The 10,359-nt window shown below is 33.3% G+C and overlaps 1 pseudogene; it reads left to right on the top strand.

Moving 5' to 3' along the window:
• The first annotated feature begins 907 nt into the window (after positions 1-907).
• LOC141540722 (inositol hexakisphosphate and diphosphoinositol-pentakisphosphate kinase 1 pseudogene) lies at positions 908-9,969 on the top strand (annotated as a pseudogene).
• The last annotated feature ends 390 nt before the right edge of the window (positions 9,970-10,359 follow it).

The raw sequence follows: 10,359 nt of genomic DNA, 5'->3' as shown, positions 1-10,359 counted from the left end.
TCTCTATATATATATATATATATATATATATATATATATATATATATATATATATATATATATATGTGTGTGTGTGTGTGTGTGTGTGTGTGTGTGTGTGTGTGTGTATACTCCTAACTGCCATAATAATGACAAAGTTTTTATTAATTGTAATTACTATCCTTCTATTTAGGAATATAAACACACAAATCTTTTTAAGTCCTTTATGATTTCTCTATCCTGGGGCAGCCAGGTGGCACAGTGGATAGAGCACCAGCCTTGAATTCAGGAGGACCCGAATTCAAATCTGGTCTCATACATTTAACACTTCTTAGCTGTGTGATCCTGGGCAAGTCACTTAACCCCAGCATCAGGGGGGAAAAAAAAAATCTGGGTAATGATTTCTCTATCCTGATTACCTCCTTACTATCTGCAGAGATCTGTATTTGACAATCAAATTTACTATTCAGCTCTGATCTTTTCATCATGAATGCATGAAAGTCCTCTATTTTATTGAATGACTGCTTCTCCTCCTGAAGGATTATACTCAGTTTTGCTGAGTAAGTGATTCTTGGTTTTAATCCTAGCTCTATTGTTCTCTTTAATGAATAATCTACTAATCTTATGTTATCCTGAATGGGTCATACTACTACTTTCTGGATGCTTGAGATGTTTTCTCCTTGACCTGGGTATTTTGATCTTTTGATCTCTTTAAAAAGTTTATCAGTGGGTGAAGTCAAAATGGTAGAGTGAAGACAGGAAGCTGTTTTAGTTCTCCAAGTTTCTTTTGAAAACCACATGAAACCAAATTTATGAGCAAAATCTGATACATAGAAAGTAATATCCAGCTCTGGAAAAAACTTCAAGAAAGATCAGTCTTATGTGTGTGAAAAGGGTTTTAAGGCCAACTCAGATAGACTCTGGGAAAATGGATAAGAGGGTCTTAGGCACAGCAAATCAGCAACTAAAATCCTCAGTCCTGACTCAGGAGAGGAGCAAATGGGGGTGGGAAACAACTTCTAGTCACAGCTCTGAAGAAAAACTTTGGAAAACCAGGAAACTTTTGGAAAAACCTAAAAAGCGCAGGCAAAACTACCTCCTGCAAAGGGACTCCTATGTTCAAAGTCAAGGTTCAGAGCTGCATAAGAAGTTTGGGACAGCGTCCTCTTTAGTCCAGGAGCAGAGCTCAACCAGAAAGGTAAAAAAGAAGAAATAACAAAGGAAAAGGAAGGAAAATGATCAAGAAATAGAAAAGAACTTTGACCATGCAAAGCAACTATGGTGACAGGACAGACCAAAACACAAACTCACACACTGGGACAAAATCTACACACAAGAAATCTCAAAGAGTGAAATGAATTGATCTCAGGTCCAAAGAAGCTTCTTAGAAGTACTCATAAAATACTTTAAAAGGTAAACAAGAATAGTAGAAGAAAAATGAGAAAGGAAATGAGTTATGCTTGTAAGAGTCAACGGCTTGGACAAGTAAGGAAAAAAAATATCTGCAGAAAAGAACATCTTCAAAAGTAGAATGAATCAAATGGAAAAAAAGAGATACAAAGCTACACAACACACATTAAAAACTAGAACATGGCAAAGATAAGCTAAGAACTGTGCGGGAGAGTAAGAATCAATCAGACAAACAAACAAAAAAAACCCTTAAAAATAGAAGAACATGTTAAATACCTCATTGGAAAAACATCCAAAATAGAAAAGACATCCAGAAGAGACAATTTAAAAATTATTGGCCTACCTGAAATCCAAACAAAAACAAAACAAAATAAAAAACAAACAAATAAAAAAAACCTGGATAGCATTCTTCAAGAGATCATTTAGAAAAACTGTACTGATATTCTAGAAACTTAGAGGGGAAAACTCATTGAAAGAGTCAATCTATCAATTTCAGAACAAAATCCTATAAGGAAAATTCCAAGGAACATTTTTTGGAAAACTCCAGAACCACAAACTCAAGCCAAAAATACTGCAAGTTTCCAGACAAAAACAATTCAAATATCAAAGAACAACAGTCAGAATTACTGAGGATCTGGAAACTTCTATAATAAAGGATCAGAGGGCCTATAATATCACATTTCTGGAAAATAAAGGACCTTAGGGTTGCAACAAAGGGAGCAAAAGGGATGGAGGGAAATACAGAGCTCGTAATCATAACTGTGATTTTTAATGGGATGAACTCTTCCATAAAATGAAAATGAATAGCAGAATGGATTAAAAAAAGAGATTCTTACAATAAGTTGCTCATGAGAAACACATTTGACATAGACATAAAAAAGTAAAGGCAAAAGGTTGGAACAGAATTTATTATGCATTAGCTGAAGTAAAAAAAGCAGGGGTAGCAATTCTGATCTCAAATAAAAGAAAAGTCAAAATAGATCTTATTAAAAGACATAAGGAAATAAAGTACATATTGATAAAGGTACCCATAACAATAAAGAAGTAACAATACTAAATGTGTGTCTGTCAAATGGTAGAGTAGTCAAATTCTGACAGAAAATTTTAAGCTAGTTGCAGGAAGAAACAAACAAGACTACATTAGTGCAGACCTTAACTTTCTCTTCCTGATTCTCAGAATCAGAGAAATTTAACCACAAAATAAGCAAGAAAGAAACTAAAGAGGTTAATAGAAGTCTAGAAAACCTACCTATGATAGACTTCTGGATAAAACTGAATAAGGACAGAAAGGAATATACCTTTTACTCAGCAATTCATAGTACCTATATAAAAATTGGCAATGTATTAGGGGTTAAAAACCTCAAAAATCTAATGCAGTAAGGGAGAAATAGCAAATGTTTCCTTTTCAGACCACAATGCAATAAAAATTGTATTCAGTAAATGGACAAGGAAAAATTGACTAAAGATCAATTGGAAATTATATAGTCTAATTCTAAAAACTGAGTGGGACAAACAACATATCACGGAAACAACCCATAATTCCATCCAAGATAATGACAATAATGAAACAACATACCAAAATCTATGGGATGCAGTAAAAACAGGTCTTAGGGAAAATTTTACATCTCTAAATTGCTACATGAATAAGATAGAGAAAGAGGAGATCAATTAATTGTGTGTGCAACTAAAAATGTTATAAAAAGAACAAATTAACCCCCCAATTAAATACCAAGTTAGAAATTCATAAACTCAAAGGAGAGATTAATAAAATAGAAACTAAGGAAACTATTAAACTAATATATAAAACTAAGAGTTGGTTTTATGAAAAAAACACAACAAAAAAGATAAACTTTTTATTAACTTAAATAGAAAAATAGCAAAAAACCCAATCACCAGCATCAGAAATGAAAAGTGTGATTTTATCACCAATGACAGAGAAATTAAAGTAATTAGGAACTATTTTTTCCATTTCTTGAAGATATGTCCTTTTCCTGCTCTGACTTTTGTCATTCTGGGCTTCTACTGGGTTTACCAGGAACTTGAGTTAGCAACCATTCCTAATTTATATGTAAGCTTGTATGGCAGAAAATCTGACAATCTAATTGAAATGGATGAATATTTACAAAAATATAAATTGTCCAGATTAACAGAGTTGGAAATAAATAACAATAGTCCCATTTTAGAAAAAGAAATTGAACAAGACATCAGTGAATTCCCTAAGAAAAAAATCTCCAGTGTAGATGGATTCAAAAGTGAATTATATGAAACATTTAAAGAACAATTAATTTCAATATTATGAAAATTATCTGAAATGATAGATAAAGAAGGTGTTCTGCCAAATTCCTTTTGTGACACAAACCAGGAAGAGCCAAAACAGAGAAAGAAAATTACAGCCCAATCTCCTTAATGAATTTTGGCGCAATAATTTTAAATAAAATATTAGCAAAGATTACAGCCACTTAACATTAGAGTAATGCAATATGACAAGTGGGATTTAAACCAGCAATGTGGGCTATTCAATATCAGGAAAACTATTACCATAATCAACCATATAAATAGTAAAACCAACAAAAAATATATTATAATCTGCATAAATGCAGAAAAAGCTTTTGAAAAAATATAGCACCCATTCTATTAAAAACATTACACAGCCTAGGATTAAAGGAGCTTACTTTCAAACAATAAGCAGTATTTATCTAAAAACAAAATTAAGCATTATTTCATAATGGAGACAAGCTGGACACATTTCCCAATAAGATAAGGCATATAGGATTCAAAAGCATTTAAGAGGCCTTAGAAAATGAAAATCTATCTTACCTAACAGGGACATATTTATTATTTTATTTAAAAATGTGAAGATATAGCAGAAAAATTCAGAAGGCTCCCCAAAGTTGGGAAAAGTAATTAACTCAAAAGAAGATTCTGCTCATTTCTAAAATAAATTTTCCATATTGAGCCAAATTTAGGGATATTACATTTAATAGAAATTTATGTAAATTCTTATGCTTGGAATAAAAAATGACTTCACAAACCCACGTGGTGGGTGAGTAGTATCTATTTTATAAGATTTTTGTTATTCAAATGAAATAATATATTTAAAGTATTTTACAAACTTTAAGCAATATAGAAAAGTTGATGTCAATATTCTTATCCACATAATACTTAGATTTCAAAACAACACTCTTGAATAAAATTATTTTACAAGATTAATTTTAAAGAAGTATACTAAAGGTGGATAGTTTTACAATTTTGCGGTATGGAAAAATATTCATGCTGATTTGCCACAGCAAGTTATCTCAGTCAATATGAATGCACTGCAGCTAAACTGACAAACCTCCTTCTATTTGACCTCCTTCTATTATGTGGCAAATGATATACTACTTAGCAATTTGCTGTTTTTCAACTTTCAACATAGCAGATATTTATGGGATCTGACCTCTGTCTCTGTCCTTATTATTATTCTACTAAACCTGTTCTCACAGTTTCCACAGAGAGTGCAAATTCATTAACATTTTTAGATAAAAAGTTGGACTCAGAAACAAACCTGATTTGCATATTTTCATCATATATCTCTATTTATATATACATATATTATATACATATGTATATATATATATATGTGTATATATACATCATTTCAATTTTATAAATTTAATTACAAATGTCCAAAAACAGCTAGCACATCAGTTAGCTATTTTATACAGGCAAAAGGGATTGTACATGCTGATCATAAGTCCTGGTCTTTGTGGAAATTTCAGGGTAGAGACTAGATCTGTGGTTTCTTTATTATGTAGAACTCCCAGATAACAGTTATCCTTCTTGCAACTAATATAGGTCAACAGCTCCCACTGCATACAGTGCCATCTCCAGTCATCTATATCTATATCTTGCTACTAGATCCAGATGGCTCTGGAGGAGAAAGTGAAGATGGCGACTTTGCACATCCCACTTCCACATAAATCTAATTCATTTGCATATCATGACATTACCTCCATGATGTCATGATCCTCTTTGAGAAAGAAAAAAAAAAAACTCTCTGTGTATAGAATTGACCCACTAGGGATCCAACTGGACCTGGTCAGTTGGGCAACACAGCTCCATCTTTTTATCTTTTCTTTACCTCTGTCCACAAAGGGTATCATATCTTAAGTATGATTGGTCTGGCCAAAGGAATGTTTTTTTTGCTTTGTTTTGTTTGTTTGTTTGTTTGTTTGTTTTTTACCACTGAAACCTCCCAAGATATCTTGAGGTTCAGCCTTTAGATTTTGCTCTTAAGAACCACACCTTAAAGCCAAATCACTCTGCCTTTCAAAGTCTGGCTAACAATGAGTCCCAGACCAAGTCCCAGTCCATCATTGTTTGGACCTGATTGATAGACTTAGGGTAAATGTAAATAGCACTTGTTTTTCTTTTGACCAAAAACCCTCTGGGTCTTCCCCTCTCTTTCTGATTTTTCCTCTCTAGGTAAAAAAGGCCATGCTACATTTCATTGCTTACCTAATCTTAATCACTGGTTATTAACTTAGTCAAACAGAGACCAGTTAAATACCTTAGCTTAAAAAAATGCCAAAGTCTCTTACTGCATCCAGGACCACCTCTTGTTGTCCTGTTCCATGCTTTGCCACTAGATACAGGTAGCTATTTAGGAGAAAGTATCACAGATGACTTTGTACAGCCTACCCTCACTTAAATCCAATTCAGTTGCATATCATGGCATCATCTCTGAAAAAAAACAAACAAACAAAAAAAAAAAAAACCTCTGAGTTTTTATTCCATACTACCTCACTGTCATAAATTAACTATATATTTATTAGTTGGTATCTTCCCAAATGCCTAGCAACACATTAAATGCCTAAAACAGAGTTAGTACCTAAACATAGCTAGGTCACATCTAGAATTGGGAAGACCTGAATTCAAATACAGCCTCAGATAATTATTAGTTTTATGAGCCTGAACAAATTAGTTAACTTTTCTTTCTTATAGTTTCTTCTTCTATAAAACTGAGATACTAAAAGTATCTTCAGCTCAGTGTTGTTTTAAGGATAAAACATATTTATATCTATAAAGCACTTAACAGTGTTGACGTAGTAATACGCTACATAATTGATATGTATAATACTAATAAGTATCCAACCTATATTAAACCAACAATAATAATTCATCCTGTTGTTATATAATTAATAGATGGATATTGCATTATATTAATTCTAACATATTATGAAGAAATTGAACATAAGCATGGAATAATTGATTAGTCTTCAACCTGAAAGAATTCTAAACCATATCTTTTCTCTAACACATACAGATCATGTGATGCAGACATAAAAATTCACAGATTAATCTCTCAGTGCTCTAGAAAACAGTGTGGAACTAAACTTAAAGAAAAAGTATTGAGGTATAATATAGGAGACAATTTAATTACTGTACATTATAACATTGAAATCACATAGTGCTTTTTTAGGGGTTGTGATTTTATTGTACTTCCTCACTTATTTAATATATTATGAACAATGATTAAGATATATTTATCCCATCATATTTGTAGTACCTAAAAATAGAGTTAGTTGTGTCACTGGATAAAAACTTAATTCAACACATTTACTTCATCAAATTCATTTCTTAAGCTCTACCTACACATGCTGAGTTGTGTGAATTTTGATTGCTACTTAGATCACATTAGTAAAAATAATCCAGCTAAAATGTAGGATATGTAGAAAGCCTCAGAAATAATGAGGTGACCATAAACATACCAATAAACCATTAATTCTTATAAAGGCAAACTAGGTTTTAGGTAGTTTAATTAGTTGTGCAGCTATACAGTTAATTAGCTGCTCTTTTATATACTTTATATGTTGGTGGTAGTAGTTGTTTTTCCCTGAAAGAATGTAAGATGCTTACTTGATGACTAGGTCTTTTTCTCTGGTATGTTCAAATATTATTGAATTTCACCCCCAAATTTTCTAGTATTCAATACATTCATAGGGACTCAATTTTTCTACTTTAAAGTCAGTCATTTAATGTTTCAACCTATTCTATAGTACTTGTTGTCATTGTTTTGTTTTGTTTTAATTGGAGCAAGAGAGCATAGTATACAGAGAGATATTGTAATGCTGTTTAATTGTGAAAGACTTATTTACTTTAAGCAATGCCAATTCCAAAAACACTCATGATGTAAAAAAATGTTATCCACATCTAGAAAAAAGAACTGATAAACACTGAGAACAAGTTTAAGTACAGTTTCCTTTCTGTCTTTGCAAGATATCTAGTATGAAAATATTTTTCATAATTTCCCAAACATAATTCATTTTATGTTTTTTGCTTTCTCAGAGATTGGGAGAAGAGTGGTAGGAAGAAAGAAAATTTGGAATTCAAATTTTTTAAAAGTAATGTTAACACATAAATAAATAAAATATATAGATATACACATATTCACACAAAACAAAATAAAGAGGGAGCATTATCAGTAACACCTCAACACTTCGGAATATTTATACAATGATGTAAAAAGAAGTAAGGAGAAACTGGCAAATGTTGTACGTGGTAACAGCAATATTCCAAGGATGATCAAATGTGAACACTTTTAGTATTCTAATAAAGACAATGATCCAAAACAATTTTTTGTTGTTGTTTTTTGTTTTTGTTTTACCATTATGTATTTGTTTTTGTTTATTTTTCTCATAAACCAAGATATATAAGAAACTGTCTAAGTTCTAAAATCTGGTATCCACAAATAAATAGACTAAGCCAGATAGTCTGAATATGGTCAACTATAAGAGGATTTTTTCTTCCTTATAGATATTTTCAATATACTTCATATTAAGATGGCATTAACTTTTTTATTTTCCTAATGTACTGGTGACCTACTGTGACATGAAGATTGTTTTGTTTGTTTTTAGGGGAATGTTATCTAATTTTTTTTTTTTTTTTTATGTTTTGTACTTTAAATTATTTTTTGAAAATTTTTTGTGTCTGTGTCCAGAATGAGGATCTGGGATGAACTTTTTGCTGCATGTATTTAGGGGGTTAGGAAGATTATGCTAGATTCCTTGATTGTGGGCTCCTAAAGCTCCAAAGCACTTAATGTCATGACCTCAAGATTTATGCTTCACATGAGAAACTGTACAAATGATGGCTGCAGTCTTTGCCATGAGATTACTGGAACTAGAGGAGAAGCTAACATTTTGGTACAAATAGTAAAGAAAGCTAACATGAATGGGTTTCTGGACAATGATGGTGACTGTTTGAGCATCTATCAATACCATGTGAAGGAAAGACTACATCACATTCTGTAACAGGATACATCTTTTGGCTCAGGAGACTATGAACAGCTGCTCCTTACTGTCAGCCTCTCTTTGGTTTACTCAATGGCCATAATTCAGAGTCCTATGTAGAATTGTAACATGTATTTGTTCTGATTGAGAACTTCATGCATCAGTTCCAGGAAAGGCTGCAGGACCTGCAGTTGTATTACAGTGAAACTCTGGAATTGATGCAGCAGTAATAGAGCAATTTGGAATATGATTTTTAACAGAAAAGTGAATGCTTTAATATCAGCAAAATCTCCAACATCTATGATTGTTTCAAATATGATATAAAGCCCAATAAGGAGTCTGGAGCTCTAAGGGACAGCAGAATTGCTGCAGCTTCCTGAGGCACTGATTAATGTGGTTATTACTCAGAAATATGGGATCAGCCAGAAGGAGAAACTGAAGATTACTGTGGGCTTTTATCTCCCATTGCTGAGGAAGATTCAACTTAACCTACAGTGAATCCATGAGGATGAGTCTATCATCAAACTGAACACCCTGTATTTCAGAGGGGCACTCTCCCCAGACCATCTTGTCTGTATTTATCTCTGCTTCATTAGTGAGAGTCATGTTTATTCCCTGCTAAGTGTCTTTCTTTATGAAGGGCTTCTTGATAAATCTGAAGATCTGTAGTGAAAAAGTGCTCTGTCTTCTCTCAGTGCTATCTCAGAGTTCAACTACATGACTAGATTGCTATCATGCTTTATGAAGACAACACCCAGGATCCCTCATCAGAGGAGTGAATCCATGAAAAATGTACTTTACCCTGGGTGTTGAGAAGGATGCCAGTACCTCCAGAAGCTTCTCTCCAGCCTCTTCTGAGAATGAAGGACTACAGACACACAAAAGCTGTACAGAAGTCCTGTGCCAGAGTAAGTGTTGGAATGAGTCAAAATATGATGTTGCAGACATCACTCTTGCCTCCTGAGAAGCACACACTCAACTCAATACCCATTTGCAACTGTAAAGCTGGTTCTATGAAAGTGTTGTCTGAAATTTCAATTTCATGACTTGCTAGTTACTGTCTATTCTAGTCTTCACATCCACTCACAGAAAGGAAGCAAAGTGACCTGGGCTCACTGAGCCCAGAGCTGTTCAGCATCACAGTGCTGAGTGGCTCATCCAATGCCCTGAATCTCCAGGACTACTCTGGTAGCTAAGGCAAAAAAGTCTCACCTGACAGCCTGATGAATTGAGATGAGTTCTTGTTCTGGGTACAAAGCAATATTCTGTGTCATTTGCAAAGCATCTTACTAACAGATTTGTTCCATGATCTACTACTGGAAACTTTGCATCATGATCTCATCCTTTGCCAGATAAAGGAATGCCCGAGTTCTTGGGTCTGGTTGCCTCATTAATATTCTCAACTCTTAAAAATAGACCAGAGGGTTCCAGATAACTGGGACTTAAAGAAAATGTTTTTTTCTTACTAAAGAAAATTAAGGACTAGCACACAGAAGGAATTCCAGAGGAGGGCCTTGGATTTTGGATAATGTCATAGCAAAGATTCAACAATATCTCAAAGTTTCTTAGGCTTCATGGACATTTAAGAGGTCTACTCAGTATTCTGTGGGCAAGTTTAGCATTAGCAAAGTGGGAGAGGAAAAGGGAATCCCATTCCCCAGTTAACCATCCTAGGTGGCCACTGACACTAAAATTGTAC

Source organism: Sminthopsis crassicaudata, chromosome 4, assembly GCF_048593235.1.
Source record: "Sminthopsis crassicaudata isolate SCR6 chromosome 4, ASM4859323v1, whole genome shotgun sequence".
NCBI lineage: Eukaryota > Metazoa > Chordata > Mammalia > Dasyuromorphia > Dasyuridae > Sminthopsis > Sminthopsis crassicaudata.
This window is presented reverse-complemented; position numbering and strand designations above follow the sequence as displayed.